Source organism: Triturus cristatus, chromosome 7, assembly GCF_964204655.1.
Source record: "Triturus cristatus chromosome 7, aTriCri1.1, whole genome shotgun sequence".
In the NCBI taxonomy this organism is placed as follows: Eukaryota; Metazoa; Chordata; class Amphibia; order Caudata; family Salamandridae; genus Triturus; species Triturus cristatus.
This window is the reverse complement of record NC_140590.1, coordinates 1288721488-1288741034: the sequence shown is the minus strand read 5'-3', so window position 1 is coordinate 1288741034 and position 19547 is coordinate 1288721488. Positions and strand designations below refer to the sequence as shown.

The window sequence follows — 19547 nt, the reverse complement described above, 5'->3', positions numbered from 1 at the left end:
CTTGGGGTCAAGGAGTGACTCCCCTGCTTGGCAGGCACCAATGAAGCTATTTGCCAGTCTGCATTTCCAAAGTATTTGCAGCCCAGGAAGAGGATTTCCAGACATCTCAGAGGCCGACCTGAGTCCCCAGCAAAGCTGAGACCCGCAGCCCTTGTGAGTAGCGTAGAACCGTAATCTTGGTCACTGTGCACTTTTGCAAGTGCATTGACTTCTCGATGTCTCCTGAAGTCGTTCTTGGGCTGACTTGTAGCCCGCACCTCAATCACAGAATCCACCAAAGATCGTCAGCCTAGTCACCCCGAGTGACCCGTGGCCCGCCATTTTGTGTTTCATCTTGAGGTCCCTTCGCGATCCCTGGTCCATCAACTGGTGGGTCCCTGAGAGGGTAACTTTGAATTTCCTTGGGCTACCCTGGTTGCTCAAGATGTGCCCCGACTACCTGAAAAGTGGTGAGTCCCACAGACCTTGCTGGTCTTAACCGAAACATCTTTCTTGTTTCTGCTTGGGTTGCTGTTGCCAAGGCTTGTTGTGTCCAATCTGGACACCGACACTGCAGCACTCGACATCCTTTGTGGGACAGTAAGTAAGTAAGTAAGTAATGTTTAATATTTAGTTAATTAAAACCATAATAATTTAAAACAAGTAGCAAAAGCACAAAATTACAACGAGCAGTTAAAAGTAAAAATTTAAATATAAAATCATTTTGTTTCTTAAAAGATCAATGCAGCAGGTTAGACATCATTTGCCCAGCTTCCGACCCTTTTAGCAATGCTTTTTAAAGGCTTTAAGAAATTTAATCAGACTGCTATGCAATGGGGGTCTGAGGGGCTTAAGCACGCCATTATAGCGGCTCTGCAGGATCTAATACCTCTTTCGTTGAAACTTGTCTTTAAGAAGATTGCGCGTTCAACCCGCAGTTTTTTGCATGTGCTAATTATATGAATGAAGTCTTCTTTCTGATGATTGCACAGCCGGCACGTTTTAGGGCCTGTATGCAGCTAAACTGGCTGCTCAGCCAGAGATGGTAGTGATCCAAAACGCAGTGCCATAAGTTGTTTTTTTATGTTGATTGAATAAGTTTCACATAAATAGGCCGCCGGTACGAGGGTCTTATAGTGGTTTATCGCCATCCATGCGTGCGACCTTGATCTTAGAATATTTTTATCCAGTAGTAGTGAATGAGGTTTTGATGCTTTATTTACAACTTGTTTAAACGATTGGTATGGCAAGTTTTTGTTCCATATTTCCGTCGTACATGTGGCCGAAAGGGATTTACAAAGGTATTGATTAAAAGGAGAAGATTTGTCTTGGTTTAGTTCAGTCCAGATGGCCTCGGTGATTTTTGAGGTAGCAGCATTTAGCTTAAAGCGGTACCAGGTTTTCACCGTCGCGTACATTCTGCCAACTTCTTCATTTGTAAGGCCGAATTCCAGCCGAACCTGGGCTGGAGAAGCTGACCTTGGAATCTGAAATACTTTTTTATAGATTGAAGCTATTAGTTGGTTTAGGAGCTCTCCATCCTCTCCATGGAAGGCCACGCTGGCATATGTTAGAGTTGGCAGGATTTTTGCCTTCATTACGGCGAGCAAAGGTTTATAAGAGGGGCCCTTCAGCTTTTTAGCTAATAGGCTAAGAGCAAATGTTAGTGCACTTGATCTCTGAGACATATATTTTTTGTGCTCCGTGAGATTTCTTGAGTTGTCGATATATAGGCCTAAGTATTTGTATTTTTTTACCTCCTCAAGTTGGATTCCGTTAAGCCAGATTGTCTGTTTTCTTAACTGTTTTTTCCCGATCACCATAGTTTTTGTTTTAGATGTATTTATTTCAAGTTTGTTTTCAGAAATGTAAACTGACATTTCATTCAGGCATCTTTGCAGGCTGATCTTTGTGTGGCTCATTAGTACCACGTCATCCGCGTATGAGAGATGCGAAAGTCTCAATTCGCCAAGCTTTGGTGGATGGGAATTGGTACAGTCCAGCCTTGGAGAGAGGTCAGATAGGAACAAATTAAAAAGGTGGGGGGCCAGAACACACCCTTGTTTCAAGCCTCTGGTGGTTGTCAGCTTCCTTGAGAGTGTGGACCCGTCACCTATCTTAATCCTTAGCCAGGTGTTTGAGTAGAATAACAGGATGCCTTTTAAAAGCCTTTCAGGGATACCCCGGACTCGCAGCTTTTTCCACAAGAGATGGCGATCAACACTGTCAAAGGCAGCTTTTAGGTCTATAAAGCAGAGGTAAAGTTGCAATTTCCTCTGCTTACACTTGTTTGTAATTAGCGAGAGACCTAAAATGTTCGTTGTCGTACCAAGGCCTTGTCTAAAGCCCGTCTGGCTTTCCGGAATTAGGTTACGGTCGTCAGACCATGCCTTAAGCTCTTCAAGTACCAAAGAGGCATAATATTTGGCCTCTACGTCCAGCAGGGCTATCAATCTGTAGTTGGCCGGCTTAGCTCTATCTCTGCCTTTAAACAAAGGTGTCAAAATCGGACCTTGCCAGTATTCTGATATGATGTTTAATTTCTCTATTTCTTGATATAAATTAGAAAGGTGTTTGCCCCAAAACGGAATGTCATATTTGAAAATTGCTTGAGGGATTCCGTTGGGGCCTGGAGCGCCGTCGTTTCTGCCTTTCTTAATTTTGCGTTTAACTCCTTCAATCAACGAGGACGAGTAACTTGTGGCTGAACTCGGGGAGACATTTTCCTCATTGGATATATAACCACGTTCAATTGCTCCTTCTGTTTTGAAGTTGCGGCGCCTTCTGGGCTGGTGCATTCCAAAAACCCAGTGGGCTTTACATGAACTGCCCCTTGATCATAGGTGTTTCCCACGATTAATTCTGGCAAGGGAGCTTCCCGAAACCTCCTAGATAGAAATTCCACCCACTCAGGTTCTTGTATATTTGAGGATAACACTGTAACCGGTCGATTTAGGTTGTTTATAATGGTCCAAAACTGTTTTGAGTTGTATTTCTTTGAACTACAGAGGAGTTCGGCCCAGAATTTATAGTTCCTCTTTCTTTTTTCTTCCCAGAGATCTTTTTTATAACATTTCCTGAGTTGTCTTACTCTGTCCCATGCAGCTGAGTCAGGAGTTGTTCTTTTTAGCATCCTTATGCATTTTTTGAGTTTACGTTTCAGGGTTCGCAGACCCAACGTTGTTGTTTTTTTCCAGGCGTTGGGCTGCTTTTGTCCTGACGGCATTAGTGTTTTTAGCTCAGCTGTGAAGCTTTCCCATGCTTGTATTTTGTCCTGGGCTCCAGTTTTGCTAATAATTAACAAGTTTTTTCTTTTTAACTGCAATGTTTCAATTGTGTCGTTTGACCATTTTAGACGTTTTAGGTCCACTGTGTATATGTTACCATCAATAGTTGGATTTACCTGATGTTTGGTAATTTTTGACCTAAAATGTATCAGCTGATATGAATGGTCACTCCTGGTTGTAAACTCGGATGTATGACGTTACAACGCACACTTTTACAACGCATGCACTTACAACGCATTTTTTACAACGCATAATCCATTACAACGCATGACATTACAACGCATGACACTACAACGCATTTTTAAAAAATACCTTTACAACGCATTGCCATTACAACGCATACTACCTTTACAACGCATACCATTACAACGCATTATATTAAATTACATTTAAGGTAAGTATTAGATAGTATAGGGGTAAAAATTACTATTCTAACTCCAGGGGGTGCAACATTAGGGTAAGTGTTGGATAGTGTAGGGGTAAAAATTACTATTCTAACTCCAGGGGGTGCAACAGTAGGGTAAGTGTTGGATAGTATAGGGGTAAAAATTACTATTCTAACTCCAGGGGGTGCATCAGTAGGGTAAGTGTTGGATAGTATAGGGGTAAAAATTACTATTCTAACTCCAGGGGGTGCATCAGTAGGGTAAGTGTTGGATAGTATAGGGGTAAAAATTACTATTCTAACTCCAGGGGGTGCATCAGTAGGGTAAGTGTTGGATAGTATAGGGGTAAAAATTACTATTCTAACTCCAGGGGGTGCATCAGTAGGGTAAGTGTTGGATAGTATAGGGGTAAAAATTACTATTCTAACTCCAGGGGGTGCATCAGTAGGGTAAGTGTTGGATAGTATAGGGGTAAAAATTACTATTCTAACTCCAGGGGGTGCATCAGTAGGGTAAGTGTTGGATAGTATAGGGGTAAAAATTACTATTCTAACTCCAGGGGGTGCATCAGTAGGGTAAGTGTTGGATAGTATAGGGGTAAAAATTACTATTCTAACTCCAGGGGGTGCAACAGTAGGGTAAGTGTTGGATAGTGTAGTGTAATATTATGCGTTGTAATGGTATGCGTTGTAATGGTAGTATGCGTTGTAATGGAATGCGTTGTAAAGGTAGTTTTTAAAAATGCGTTGTAATGGTATGCGTTGTAATGTCATGCGTTGTAATGGATTATGCGTTGTAAAAAATGCGTTGTAAAGGTAGTGCGTTGTAAAAGTTGCGTTGTAAAGGTTGTTCCCCTGTAAACTCTATTGAAAAGTGCGATAGGGATGGTATCAACGATACTGAGATTGCTGTGTAATCCAGTCTTGACCTTGTCTTCCCCCCATGGAATGTAAACTTAGGGGGGAAGTCATCTGGAGTTCTACCGTTCAATACTCTTAGCCCAAGAAACTCTAAGGCATTAACCAACTCTTGACCTATGCGGTCCACCTCAGTGGCTGGAATTGGTGTGGAACGGACCAATATATGTTGTCTGCTGTTGTAGAATCGTCCTCGTCCGGAGTATAAATCAAGTTTGAATTAAAGTCCCCTGTGAGTATCAAGTCCCACAAGGGAAAAGTGCTCCGGATGTTAGTAATAATTCCGACTAGTTGTTTATTATGGGCCAGTTTTTTCCTGGCCGAAGGATGTGTATATGTGTTTATCAAGAGGACGATTTTTGATCTATTAGCAGGCCCTAATGTCAATTTGATCAATTGAATGTTTGGTCCTTCTGAGTCCATTTGTTCACTTTCAATCTTTAACTCTGAAGAGATATAAACTGCCAAGCCCCCTTTTGGGCGACCAAAGGTTTTGGATTTGGTTGCTGGAACTATGTAGTGAATGTAATTTGCCAATGGGAGAGCATCTAGAGCCCAAGTTTCCTGCAAGGTTATTATGTCGTAATTTGCCCATTTTTTTGGGAGTTCTCCGTTTTCAAACCCTTTGTTTGCCCCTGCGATGTTCCACGAGAGCATCTGTATGTTGCTTGTGTCTTGAGTTGCTAAATTGTTTTCTGTTGGTCAGAGGCTTGTTTTTGAAGTTAGTACTCCTGGCAACCATCCCCAATTGTCCTTAGACCTGTCCATTCCATTTACCCGGACATTAGGTGCCCCCTCTTTCCATGTTGTTGAGAGGTTGCTGCCAATTGCCCCTTTGAGTAATGTTTGAATGTTAGATGTGTTGTCATTTCGCCTTTGAGCTTTTCCTTTACTACGATTGAGAATATTGTTCAAGGGGCCGGGGTAACGGGGGTTCGCTGGTTTTATCAATTTAATTCCCCAAGCTTCAAATTGCACCTTAGAATCCATGATATGCTGTGCGTCTTCTTCAGTCAGCCAGGTGGTCAGTGTTTGCTCCTTACTATTTTGGTGTTCCATTCCTATGAATTCTACTGCCAGTAGATTACCTGATGTTAAGTATTTTAATGCCGGAATGTTTGATGTTAATTGCAAGATATTCCCTCTATTCAATATATCATGGGGCCCTTTTGAATCGTATTCTGGGATTAGCAATAATTGCCGTTCTGTTGGTGCATTGCAATGGCCTGCCTGGGGCGTTTAGTGTTCTTCCTTATTACCGAGTGTAATTTGCTTTAAGTCGCCTATAATTTCGACTTTTATGTTAACCCGGTGGGACTTGAGATCCATCGCAGACTGATCGACCAATAGGTCGTCCACCCGGCGTCCAGCACTGAAGATTGTTTCTGCTTCCAATGCCGTACTTGTTAAGATTGAGTCGGCTTCTTGTTTTGGTTGAGGTCTCTTTAGGCATTTGGAACTTTGGGATGTCCATTTTCTGGGCAACTTTCATGCTATCACTATACTTTTGGTGCCCCATGTTTGGAGTTTCTTGACTGTCAGGGAGTTTCCATGTTTCTCTTTGTCCGTCTACACGATCTCTATTAGTGGCATGGACCATTTCGAATTTGTGTTGTCCTTGTTTGCAACTTTGTTTCCACGGCATTTATCTTCAGGGCAATTTTCAGCTGTCAGGTTACTAATCATAATTCGTTGTTCGCCGTGACTACTTGCGTCTACGATGATGGTTTCCATTCCTTTCCCTTTTTTTTTGTTTTTAGAGCACTTGTTTTTTGTTATTTGTTGGGTTCCAATAAAGTCTCCAACTCGGGTCACCTCTTTATTTGGGCCTTGTTTATTATCTCCCTTTCCTTCTGCTAATTTTTCCGTTGCTGCCGGATCTAAGCGAGCTCGGGTCACCTCTTTATTTATGCCTTGTATATTATCACCCTTTCCTTCTGATTGATTTTCAATTGCTGCCGGGTCTAAGCAAATCACACTATCGGTGAGATCATCTATAGAGCTAACCGAGGCTGTTGTTGTATGATCAATCACTGGTAGGCGAAACATTGGATAGATCTTTGTTGTATGCTGCTCTAAAGGCAGAGACAATTTATTCCGTGCTTTCCTGTCGCGTTTTTTTTGTTTACGTCATAATTTTCGATCTTTGTTGCATGATCCATCCTGATTGTCTGTCTGTTTGTCTACTTTTATTTCATTATGATGCTCTGGGCTTGAAAGAGCTTGATCGTTTTCTGTTTTAATCATTGTAAATTCCTTTTCTTTTGTTATGCCGTTCAGGCCCAAGGAGGATTGATTAAATTGAATTATCTGATCTAGGAGTGTTGGCAACAAGCTTAGTTTATCTATCATTGGGCTGCATGCGCACTGGACGGAGTATTTTGCCTGGGCTCTGGAGATAAGATTGTTCATACTCTCCAGTTTGGTATTGATCCCTGCTATTTGTGTTGCTATAATGTTTATCAGGTCTATTTGAATGTCCATCTTATCGTTTTGCATATTAAACGCTGTTATTGTTGTCTGTAGTGTGTCCAATAAAGATTTAGATGTCTCCGAAAAAAAACTGTAGTTACTGGCTGATTCTCCTTGTTGAAATTGTAATTTAGAATTTTTGGTCTCCTTTGGGACTTGTTCCTGGTTAAGCTGATGGGTGTGGTCGTCAATCACCCTACTAAAGCTATTGTTGGTATACATTTGATTGCTTTTGTTTCCCAGGCTGGATTCTCACAGCATTGTATTATTTTGGGAAGTAGCATGATACTTTCCGCCCACTTAAGCAGGCATTTCGGACATGGTTATTTGCATGATGTCTTTGTTTGATGGTAACGTTCTTGCAATTAGACGGACGTTATCAGTACATTCTTGATCATCTTGGTCCGACTGATGTACCTGGGCGGCTATGTAAAGTGTTGTTGGTCTAGCGTTGTTTATTACTGGCTTCGGGGTGGACGATGACATGTCCCCTCGGAGTGATTTGAGTGTAGGTGTTGGCGAGTAGGATTTTTCACTGAAACTTAACGCCCTTTGGTCGACGGTTGTTAAGCCTACTGTCTGATTCAGGCCGACCGTGGGGTTAGTTAGTTCTGTGTTATATTCAGTGATATTGGGTATGGTGCCCTTGTTATTGACCTTGTTATTTGTCCTGTATGCCTGTGCTATGTCAGAGCTCAGGCTAAAGTCTTCTTTAATTGCCATTCCTATGCTGGTGTCGTTCATCAACTCCTCCCTTTCTGACGATGACAAAACAATCTTTTCCTCTTCCAGGCTTGGTTTTCGTAGAAGACACTGTTTGATGGTACGGGCTGAGTTTTGTCCCCCTTCCTTTTGTGGCTTATTTTTTCCATTCCAAGGCAAGGAAAGTGTCTGAGGAGCTAGAGGCGTCATAAGGCCTGGGACCTCCGCTGAAGTTGAGTATATGGCTGCACCCGGATCTTTCAGCAATAGCAGTCTGGCGCCATCCTTTGTGTTACTAAACATAGTTGCAATCGGTGATATTAGAGGTCTTTTTTGTTTGGTGCCACAGCTTTCTGCTTTGATTTTAGAGCCTTGATGTTTCTTTTTCTTATTCTGCCTGCCGCTCTTGATTTGAGTGGGGGTCTGTCTGACTCCCCCCGATCTCATCTCCCTGATGCTACTAGCCACCAGGTTGAGCGGGCTTCCTTTGTCTTCTTACCTTAAACCCCCCTTACAACACCCTTTTGCCCTTTCCTTTGCCCACAACTATGCCTTTTCCCGGCCTGTGGTGGAAGACCTAGTTGAACTGCCAGACGGTCAACCCCCAGGTTCTTACTTCGCGGTCGCCTCTTTCGACAGCCGCGCTCGCGTCTCCCCCCCCGCCTTGTGTCGTGCTCTGGTGCTGGTAACGAACCCAGTACCGAATTACCGGGACGCGCAACCTTTCACCAGGGAGATGGGCGGGCGGGCGGTGCAGAGTGTTCGAACCAGGCTGTAGGGGCCCTGAAGGGGCCCTGGATCGCTGTAAGGGGATCCCGCAGAATCCTCTGCCTTCACTTTTGCCTCTCCTTGCCCCACCTTCAACACGCGGCTGGGACGATAGAGGAGATGGAGGCTAGGGTATGCCTTACTATCCTTTGCTTTACACACGAGTCTCTCCGCTCCCACCACTGTGTCCTGAGCCTTTCTCCTGCGGCGGCCGCAGTGCAGACGGCAACACCAGCGACAGCGGAGGTCCCCAGCAGCTACCCACTGTCAGCGCCGGCGGATGGGGGCGGCTCACCACTTACCGTGCTCTCCCCGCTTTCACGAGTCCAAAAGTCGGCGTCTCCTGCAGGCTGTTCTGGCCCCGTGACCGCAGCAACCACAGAGGCAGCCGCAGAGGACGACACCCAACGGCAACAGCAAATCTCCTCCCGGGAAAGCTTCAATGGCAATGGCAGCAGCGGGGGCCGCTCCAGGCTCCAGGCTCACGGCACACAGCTCGCGGTGGTGACGGCGGTGGGTCTCTGTGCAGGTTCTTGCTCTCCACAGCAGCACAACAGCGGCACACAGCGGTTCCAAAGCTCCACTAGCCACTCGCAGGTAATCTTCAAAATATCCGTGTGCGTGATTCTGCCTCGCTTCCGGGTCTCAGTTCGTAAAAACCGGGTTGCTCACAGTTCCAAGCCAGGTTGCGTGTGAAAAACGAGCAGTTAGTTGCTGGTTTGCCGTTAAAATGGCTCCTACAGATTGGGGAAGTGGGGAAGGGACAGAATCCAGCTCCTAGTCATCCTCGACGCCTCCTGGTCCGCGTGGCTGAAGAGTCAAGCTTCACCTTCTTCACCTGCATTTACCCGACATCAGTGGGCATCTGCCTATCGCCTTCCTGGTCACTGGCTAATGACCCAGACTCTGTGCTCTCTGCTTTCAGGTTCTTCTCATCTTCAATCCAGACTTGGATCTCTTCGGACACTTCGCATCTTCCCGGCAGCAGCACTTCTTTGCCAGCTCCCATTGAAATGGACGACGCGACCCGACACCATTTGACACCTATGCACCCGGCTTCCCTGGGTGAGGTAATACAAGTACTCCAGTGCTCCCGTGGGTGTTGGCCCTAGAACTTCCTAAATCCAAAAGGGTTTGGTCCTGACTCAGTTCTAAGTGTCCCTAATCTTTAAAAATCTAACCGCGACTTTCCCCATAGAAGCTAACGGGAGCTCGCGGCTATGTTCACACACTGCACACTACAGAAAGAAGCACCAGAGGTGCAGAAAGAGGGAACAGGGGTGGAGAAAGAGACAAGTGAAGTGCAGAAAGTAGATACAGAAATGCAGAAAGGGGTAAGAGTGACGAAGAAAGTGGCAAGACGGGTGCAGAAAGAAGCAAGGGAAGTACAGAAAGACGGAACAGAGGTGCAGAGAGAGGCAAGAGAGGTGGAAAAAGAGGGACAAGGGGTGCAGAAAGAGGCACAAGGGGTACAGAGAGAAGCAAGAGAAGTGCAGAAAGAACCACCAGAGTTGCAGAAAGAGTGAAGAGGGGTCCAGAATGAGGCAAGGCGAGTGCAGAAAGAAGCAACAGAGATACAGAAAGGGGGAAGAGGGTGGAGAAAGAGGCAAGGGGCTGCAGAAAGAAGCAAGAGAGCTACAGAAAGAAACATAAGAAGTACAGAAAGAAGGAGCATAGGCGCAGAAAGAGGCAAGAGGGGTGTAGAATGAGGCAAGAGATGTGCAGAAAGAAGCAGGAGAGCTACAGAAAGAAACAAAAGAAGTAAAGAAAGAAGGAAAATAGGTGCAGAGAGAGGCAAGAAGTGTACAGAAAGATGGAAAAGGGGTGCTGAATGAGGCACAAGGGTAAAGAAAGAAACAAAAAAAGTGCAGATAGAAATAACAGAGGTGCAGAAGCAGGGAAGAAGGGTGCAGAATGAGGCAAGTGGAGTGCAGAAAGAAGCAACAGAGATACAGAGAGGGGGAAGAGGGGTGGAGAAAGAAGCAAGAGAGCTTCAGAAAGAAACACAAGAAGTGCAGAAATAAGGAACAGAGGTGCAGAAAGAGGCAACAGAGGTGCAGAAATAGGGATGAGGGGTGGAGAAAGAGGCAAGGGTGTGCAGAAAGAAGCAAGAGAGCCACAGAAAGAAACAAAAGAAGTGCAGAAAGGAGGAACAGAGGTGCAGAAAAAGGCAACAGAGGTGCAGAAAGAGGGAAGAGGTGTGTAGAAAGAGGCAAGGGGGTTCAGAAAAAAGTAAGAGAGCTGCAGAAAGAAATTAAAGAAGTGGCGAAAGAAGGAACAGAGGTGCAGATAGAAGGAACCATGTTGCAGAAAGAGGTAAGAGGGGTGCAGAAAGAGGGAAGTGGGATATTAAAGAGGCACGAGGGGTGCAGAAAGAAGCAAGAGAGTACAGAAAGAAGCAACAGAGATGCAGAAAGGGAAAAGAGGGATGGAGAAGAAGACAAGAGGGGTGCAGAAAGAAGCAAGAGTGGTGCATATAGAAACAAAAGAAGTGCAGAAAGAAGGAACAGATATGCAGAGAGAGGCAAGAGGGGTGCAGAAAAAGGAAGAGGGGTGAAGAAAGAAGCAAGAGAAGTGCAGAAAAAAGCAACAGAGGTGCAGAAAGAGGGAAGAGGGGTGTAGAAAGAAGCAAAAGAGGGGCAGAAAGAAACAAAAGAAGTGCAGAAAGAAGGAACAGATGTGCAGAAAGAGGTAAGAAGAGTGCAGAAAGAGGGAAGAGTGGTGGAGAAAAAAGCAAGGGGTTGCAGAAAATAGCAAGAGTGCTGCAGAAAGAGGGTTGTAGAAAGAGGGAAGAGGTGTGTGAAAGATGCCTGAGGAGTGCAGAAAAAAGCAAGAGAGGTACAGAAAGAAGCAAGAGAGGTGCAGAAAGAGGGAACAGGGATGGGGAAAGAAACAAGAGAAGTGCAGAAAGAAGCTACAGAGATGCAGAAAGGGGTAAGAGGGGTAGAGAAAGAGGCAAGAGGGATGCAGAAAGAAGCAAGAGAGGTGCAGAAAGAAACAAAAGAAGTACAGAAAGAGGGAACAGAGGTGCAAAGAGAGGCGAGATGGGTGCAGAAAGAGGGAAAAGGGGTACAGAAAGATGCCCGAGGTGTGCAGAAAGAAGCAAGAGAAGTGCAGAAAGAAGCAACAGTGGTGCAGAAAGAGGGAAGAGGGGTGCAGAAAGAGGCAAGGGGAGTGAAGAAAGGAGCAACAGAGATACAGAAAGGGGGAAGATGGGTGGAAAAAGAGGCAAGAGGGGTGCAGACAGAAGCAAGAGAGGTTCAGAAAAAGGACACAGGGTTGGAGAAAGAGACAAGAGAAACGCAGAAAGAAGCACAAGAGATGCAGAAAGGGGTCAGAGGGTTGGAGATTGAGATAAGAGGGGTGCAGAAAGAAGCAAGAGAGTACAGAAAGAAGCAACAGAGATGCAGAAAGGGAAAAGAGGGATGGAGAAGATGACAAGAGGGGTGCAGAAAGAAGCAAGAGTGGTGCATATAGAAACAAAAGAAGTGCAGAAAGAAGGACCAGAGATGCAGAGAGAGGCAAGAGGGGTGCAGAAAAAGGAAGAGGGGTGAAGAAAGAAGCAAGAGAAGTGCAGAAAGAAGCAACAGAGGTGCAGAAAGACGGAAGAGGGGTGTAGAAAGAAGCAAAAGAAGTGCAGAAAGAAGGAACAGATGTGCAGAAAGAGGTAAGAGGAGTGCAGAAAGAGGGAAGAGTGGTGGAGAAAAAAGCAAGGGGGTGCAGAAAATAGCAAGAGTGCTGCAGAAAGAGGGTTGTAGAAAGAGGGAAGAGGAGTGTGAAAGATGCCTGAGGAGTGCAGAAAAAGCAAGAGAGGTACAGAAAGAAGCAAGAGAGGTGCAGAAAGAGGGAACAGGGATGGGGAAAGAAACAAGAGAAGTGCAGAAAGAAGCTACAGAGATGCAGAAAGGTGTAAGAGGGGTAGAGAAAGAGGCAAGAGGGATGCAGAAAGAAGCAAGAGAGGTGCAGAAAGAAACAAAAGAAGTACAGAAAGAGGGAACAGAGGTGCAAAGAGAGGCGAGATGGGTGCAGAAAGAGGGAAAAGGGGTACAGAAAGATGCCCGAGTTGTGCAGAAAGAAGCAAGAGAAGTGCAGAAGGAAGCAACAGTGGTGCAGAAAGAGGGAAGAGGGGTGCAGAAAGAGGCAAGGGGAGTGAAGAAAGGAGCAACAGAGATACAGAAAGGGGGAAGATGGGTGGAAAAAGAGGCAAGAGGGGTGCAGACAGAAGCAAGAGAGGTGCAGAAAAAGGAAATAGGATTGGAGAAAGAGACAAGAGAAACGCAGAAAGAAGCACAAGAGATGCAGAAAGGGGTAAGAGGGTTGGAGATTGAGATAAGAGGGGTGTAGAAAGAAGCAAGAGAGGTGCAGAAAGAAACAAAATAAGTGCAGAAAGAAGGAACAGAGGTACAATAATAGACAACAGTGGTACAGAAACGGGGAAGAGGGGTGCAGAAAGAGGCACGGGGTGCAGCAGAAGAAGCAAATGAGGTACAGAAAGAAGCAACAGAGGTGCAGAAAGAGGGAAGAGGGGTGCAGAAAGAGGCAAGAGGGGTGCAGAAAGAAGCAAGAGAGGTGCAGAAAGAAACAAAAGAAGTGTAGAAAAAAGTAAAAGAGGTACAGAAAGAGCAGGAGGGGTGCAGAAAGAGGGTAGGGTGGTGCAGAAAGAGGCAAGTGAGGTGCAAAATAGGGAACAAGGGTGCAGAAAGAGACACGAGAAGTGCAGAAAGAAGCAACAAAGATGCAGAAAGAAGCAAGACTGGTGCAGAAAGAAACAAAAGAAGTGCAGAAAGAAGGAACAGAGGTGCAAAAAGAGGCAACAGTGGTACAGAAAGAGGGACATGGGGTGTTAAAGAGGCACAAGGGGTGCTGAAAGAAGCAAGAGAGGTGCAGAAAGAAGCAACAGATGTACAGAAAGAGGGAAGAGGGGTAGAGGAAGAGACAAGAGAATGCAGAAAGCAGCACAGAGATGCAGAAAGGGATAAGAGGGGTGGAGAAGAACACAAGAGGGGTGCAGAGAGAAGCAAGAGAGGTGCATATAGAAACAAAAGAAGTTCAGAAAGAAGGAACAGACGTGTAGAGAGAGGCAAGAGCGGTGCAGAAAGAAGAAGAGGGGGCAGAAAGAAGCAACAGAGGTGCAGAAAGAAGGAAGAGGGGGGCAGAAAGAAGCAAAAGAGGTGCAGAAAGAAGGAACAGAAGTAATGAGAGAGGCAAGAAGGGTGCAGAAAGATGTAAGAGGGGTGGAAAAAGAGGCAAGAGGGTATAGAAAGAAGCAAGAGAGCTGCAGAAAGAAACCAAAAAAAGTACAGAAAAAAGGAACAGATGTGCAGAAAGAGGCAAGATGAGTGCAGAAAGAGGGAAGAGTGGTGGAGAAAAAAGCAAGGGGTTGCAGAAAGTAGCAAGAGCTGCAGTAAGAAACAAAAAAAGTGCAAAAAGAAGGAATAGAGGTACAGAAAGAGGCAAGAGGGTTGCAGAAAGAGGGAAGAGTTGCATGAAAGATGCCTGAGGAGTGCAGAAAGAAGCAAGAGAGGTACAGAAAGAAGCAACAGAGGTGCAGAAAGAGGGAACAGGGATTGAGAAAGAGGCAAGAGAAGTGCAGAAAGAAGCTACAGAGATGCAGAAAGGGGTAAGAGGGGTGGAGAAAGAGGCGAGAGGGGTGCAGAAAGAAGCAAGAGAGGTGCAGAAAGAAACAAAAGAAGTACAGAAAGAAGGAACAGAGGTGCAGAGAGAGGCGAGATGGGTGCAGAAAGAGGGAAAAGGAGTGCACAAAGAATCAACAGTGGTGCGGAAAGAGGGAAGAGGGTTGCAGAAAGAGGCAAGGGGAGTGAAGAAAGGAGCAACAGAGATACAAGAAGGGGAAGAATGGTAGAGAAAGAGTCAAGAGAAGTGCAGAAAGGGGTAAGAGGGTTGGAGAAAGAGATAAGAGGGGTGCAGAAAGAAGCAAGAAAGGTGCAGAAAGAAACAACAGAAGTGCAGGAAGAAGGAACAGAGGTGAAAAAAGAGACAACAGTGGTACAGAAGCAGGGAAGAGGGGTGTAGAAAGATGCATGAGGGGTGCAGCAGAAGAAGTAAAAGAGGTAGAGAAAGAAGCAACAGAGGTGCAGAGAGAGGGAAGAGGGGTGCAGAAAGAGGCAACGGGAGTGCAGAAAGAAGCAGCAGAGATGCAGAAAGGGGATAGAGGGGTGGAGAAAGAGGCAAGAGGGGTGCAGAAAGAAGCAAGAGAGGTGCAGAAAGAAACAAAAGAAGTTCAGAAAAAAGTAAAAGAGGTGCAAAACGAGGGAAGAAGGGTGCAGAAAGAGACAAGAGAAGTACAGAAAGAAGCAACAGAGATGCAGAAAGAAGCAAGAGAGGTGCAGAAAGAAGGAACAGAGGTGCAAAAAGAGGCAACAGTGGTACAGAAACAGGGAAGAGGGGTGCAGAAAGAGGCACGAGGGGTGCAGCAGAAGAAGCAAAAGAGGTGCAGAAAGAAGCAACAGAGGTGCAGAAAGATGGAAGAGGGGTGCAGAAAGAGTCAAGGGGAGTAAGCCTCAGATAGTAGGATTGCTGAGTGGTGGACACATGCCATGCCCCCTTTCTCCACCACTCTGCAAAGGCACCTCCTGGCGTGCTCTTGGTTGGGGGATGTAGCCCCCTTGTCGCCTGAGGGTCCCTGGGGGCCAACTAGCCCTCTCGTTACCTCTAGTAAGTCCCACACAGCTGGATTACTGAGAGTGGTCTGAGGCCACACCCCCTTTTCACAACACTCTGAAAACGTGCCTCCTGGTGCACTGCTTCTCAGGGGATGAAGTCCACTTTAGTTCTGAGGTCCTCAGGACACAAGAGGACCTCTTCGCCCCACCAGCAATGCGCAAAGAGGCTCGTTTGCAGAGTGGTGTAAAAAAGGCAATGGCCTCGGACCACCGCTCAGCATTCCCAGTGTGTGGCTCACTGGAGGTACCTGGTGGGCTAGTTAGCCCCTAAGCACCCTTAAGATTCCAGGGGACTTAATCCCCCAACCCAAAATGCACCAGGAGGCGCATTTGCAGAGTGGTGCAGAGAGGGGGAAGGGTCTCTGGCGAGATGCCGGTTTCTCCTTCCTTGGTTTTATCTAGAAGGGGGTTGTGTGGCTCCCCTTCTCTTAATATTTATGGGGCACTGGGGATCCCATCCCCCAGGGCCTGAGCCATTTTTTAAATAATAAAAATGGGAAGGGGGCCGCGCCACCCCCCTCCCGAGGCCTATTTCGGCCAGGAGACCCCATCCACCAGGGCATGGCCCCTTGTTTAAAAAAAAGGAAAACTCCAATTAAAAGAGGCGGCCTCGTGGCCCCCCTCTGGGGCCTTTTTCAGCCTCATGGACCCCACCCCCTGGGGATTTGCCTCTTTTTTTCTTATATTCTTTTTTTTTAGGAGGGGGTCCCTTCCCTTGACTACATTTGGCCCTGGGGACCCCATTCCCTGGGGCCTGGCCTCACGTTGGGGACCGTAGGGAGCCCTAATGCCCCCGCGGTCCCTAGTGGCTCCCCACCTCCTGCGGGAGCTGGTATTGCTTTTGAGCAGAGGAAGCTGTACACATTGCCAAAACCAATACTGCTTCGCTTCATGGAAGCGAGAGCAGTTTTCCTGCTCTCGCTTCCATGAAGCGAAGCAGAAGTTTGCAATCGCAGGGCAGGAGCAGTGCTCCCACCCTGCCAAAGCAAACCCCAATGTCCCGGGGGTGGGCACCCTGGGACATTGCTGGAGCCGGCCCTTGGGGGGGTGGCAGTCCCCAGGGCCAAGGAGGGCTCCTGGAGGGGGGCCGCGTGGCTTCCCTCCCAACTGATGTGAAGCCCCAGAGAGATGGTATTTCCTGGGGCCGGGAATCCACAACAGGCCCCTATTTTGAAATGAAATGTGCCCCGGGGAGGTGGTGTTCCCTGGGGCAGTGTGGGGGTGCTGAAGCCCCCCACACTTCATTTTTACAAGTAGCCCTGGGGAGGTGGCGGTCCCCAGGGCTTGGGGGCCCGCAAGGCCCTCCAACCCATAATATCTTGAAGCCGGGGAGAGTGGTGAGGAGGCCCCCCACGCACTTTTTTCACTAAGCCCCTGGGAGGTGGTGGTTATCGGGGCAGCTGGGGTCCATGGAGCCCCCATGAATTATTAGCAAGGCCCTGGGGAGGTGGCAGTCCTCTGAGCTGTAGTACTACATAATACCTGGGGGCAGAAAACAAATGAAGCACTGTAGCCCGTGCTACATTTAAAAAAGAATTCTGCTGGATTCGCTGACCCTATGCGAATCCTGCCTAAATATATTTTTTTTAAATGCTTTTTTTGGGCCTTGGGGGTCCCTGTGGGACCTCCTGAGCAGGCCAAGTGGGTCAGGGTGTTTCTACCCTGCCCCATTATCTTGTTTTTTATGGTTTTTCTTGTGAATCGGTTCTACCGAGTCACAAGATGGCTACCAACACTTCTTGGTTCGACATGTTGGCAGCAAATCAGAATAAAGCTCGTGCTCGGGAGGGTCGCGGTTCCACCACGGTCACCTGATATTGATATTTTTTTATGTATGTATTTCTCAGGAACGACTGAACCGATTTACACCATCTAAAAAAAAAGAACGCTTTCTGAACCAAAGGCTACTTTTTTGTCAAATTTGATGTAATGCCGTTCAGAAGTTCGGGCTGTACCCTTCTCCAAAATGTCCTATGGAAATGAACGTAAAGAAAACGCAATTTGGGACCCCCCCTTTTTTTCAGACCTCGCTTGACGAAGCACTCTTAAGACAGGACCTGAACGGAGCGCCCCATTAGTTTTGAAAAATTTGCGAAGATTAGTCAAACGGCGCCAAAGATATTGGCAAAAGAACAAACACTTTTTGAATAGAAAGAAGGTCCTAACTATAGCTTACTTCATAGTGTAAAATAAGTGTAAAAATCTATCTATACCATGTGAGTTAAAAAATGAGGGATTATAGCTTGACGGTTATTTTGAAAAAAAATCATTGTGATTTCATATTAATGGCATTTGACTGATCTAAAAGGTTATATAGTTGTTATATTTTCTGAATTATTTTCAAATTGAGAACCACTCCTTATGTTAGACTTACAAGCACGTATGTAATTCCTCTGTGGCGTTCAAACCTTTCGGGTGCTTGGAATCGAGGTTGAGAATGTCCCACGTTTCCGATTGTCTAAGGGCTGTCTCCCTATCACCTCCTCTTTTGTGGGGTGGGGACAGAGTCAATTAGATAATATGTTAGGTCTTTAGGGTCTGCATTATGGAACTCACCAAAGTGTCTGGCCACCGGGTACGATGGGTCCCTGTTCTTAATTGCCCTTACGTGCTGGAGTACCCTCTTGTGTCCCTGCAGTATGGTACTCCCTATATAACGTAGGCCACAAGGGCACTCCAGCCCATAAACCACAAAATTGGATTTACATGTAAGGGATTTTTTGATAGGTCTTTTTCTTTCCTCAAAGGTTCGAAAAACGTTGGTGTGGTAAATATCCTGAGGCCTCTGGGTACTCGACCCGCCTCAACATATTTTTGTAAGGTGGTTGCTTCCCACCATTTATTCTGTTCGGTTTTTAGTAATTGATTCCACATTGTTTTTTTCTTGATTGGACTGTCACCTTGGCCCGAGGTGTCACCTCTTTCTTCCTAAGTTCCAAGTGTCTCTTTATCAAACATGCTGCTCGCTGCCTCGCTCCTTTTCTCATTTCTTGACATGGCCATTTTGTGTTTTTCACCATGTATGTGCAAATTGCACATAAACACGCTGCTGGATTATCCCCAAAGAGGTTTGAATACAGTGTGATTCTACCTCTGGTACCCGCTTGCCTCCGATATGAAAACAAAAGTTTTTGTGACGAGGGAAATTGGTAAAACGTCGCTCACTCACCCACTTCGGCGTTTCTTACAGAGTAAATCAACCCACGACTATCTGGGGACTGTCTCTCTGTACGGAGAGCGCCTTCCGTGTTTCCGAGCCATTTACGTATTTTTCCGTGTCTGTTACTCCTGGGCGGGCAAGGGTTATCTCAGGAATCCATCCACAACTTTTTTCGCAAAGACACCCGAGTCTCTTTTGGCGGTGGGCTGTGGCGGGGTCGCGAACCCCTATTCTCCAAAACGATCGTTAATATGTAAGTCCAAAAATGATGCCACAAGCCTCCAATCCTTCAAACAGCGTGTTTATTTTCTTTAACTTATGGCCAAATCACTCGACACGTTTCAGAGAAGACCTTCTTTCTCACGAGTACGAGTGTAACGTAAAATACAGGTGTTTATACAAAATCAGTGACACACCTCTTCTTAGTAAACAGTGAAGACAGATGAACTGGCATGTACAAGTACAAGGAGCTAGAAAAACAGACTTTCAAACATTCATTTCATTTCAAGGAAGCTCGTGAACTGGATGTGTTATTTACAAACATACATATTTACAATATGTGATCATAAAACATCTGTTGTATTTATAAATCAATTAAATTAAAAATAAACTCAACACTTTATTTTTTTGTGTACATTTTAACGTTGAACAAACTTTATTGTTCACGCTCGTAAGCATGCTTGAAAAAATAATTTATTTGTTGATTTAAAGTATAGCCCCAGTGGGCATTGCGGTAAACTTCAAGCGCATTCTATATGTCAAATACTGTGATCATTGTGACCCTGTGTTTGTTTCTTTCACACTTGCCAGCACTCCAATATTTATTAGAGATATTCATGTCACCCAAAAGAATTCACCTGCTGTTTGCAATTAATAACGTAATCAGTGAACCGAGATATACATTTCCAATGTATTGCCCCAGTGGGCAAAAAAGTCTAGGCTGTCAGCCCCCTTGTGACAAAATAAAGGAAGTCTATATCTGTGACTCTTAATAAAGTACAGGTAGCACTAGTTAGTAACCAGTGGCACTCACTTCAACCCCAGTGGGTATTGGTTCTACTTTCAGACTCTAGTATGCGGTGCTATTAAATCTGTTCATTCCTTGATTTAAGTCCGTGAAAAAAATTATAATCAGGTCAGCCTTGCATTCAACTCTCCTTTTATACCTCGCAGTGGATCTGTAAAATAATAAA

At 45.8% G+C, this 19547-nt stretch overlaps 1 long non-coding RNA gene across 1 annotated transcript in view; it reads right to left on the bottom strand.

Annotated features, from left to right (window-relative positions):
• LOC146811906 (uncharacterized) overlaps nt 1-18774 on the bottom strand; it is a 137288-nt gene extending 118514 nt beyond the window's left edge. The window contains exon 1 of the long non-coding RNA XR_014966798.1: nt 18364-18774. This is a non-coding gene — a long non-coding RNA (uncharacterized LOC146811906). The remainder of the gene's footprint in view (nt 1-18363) is intronic.
• Nucleotides 18775-19547: the final 773 nt, after the last annotated feature.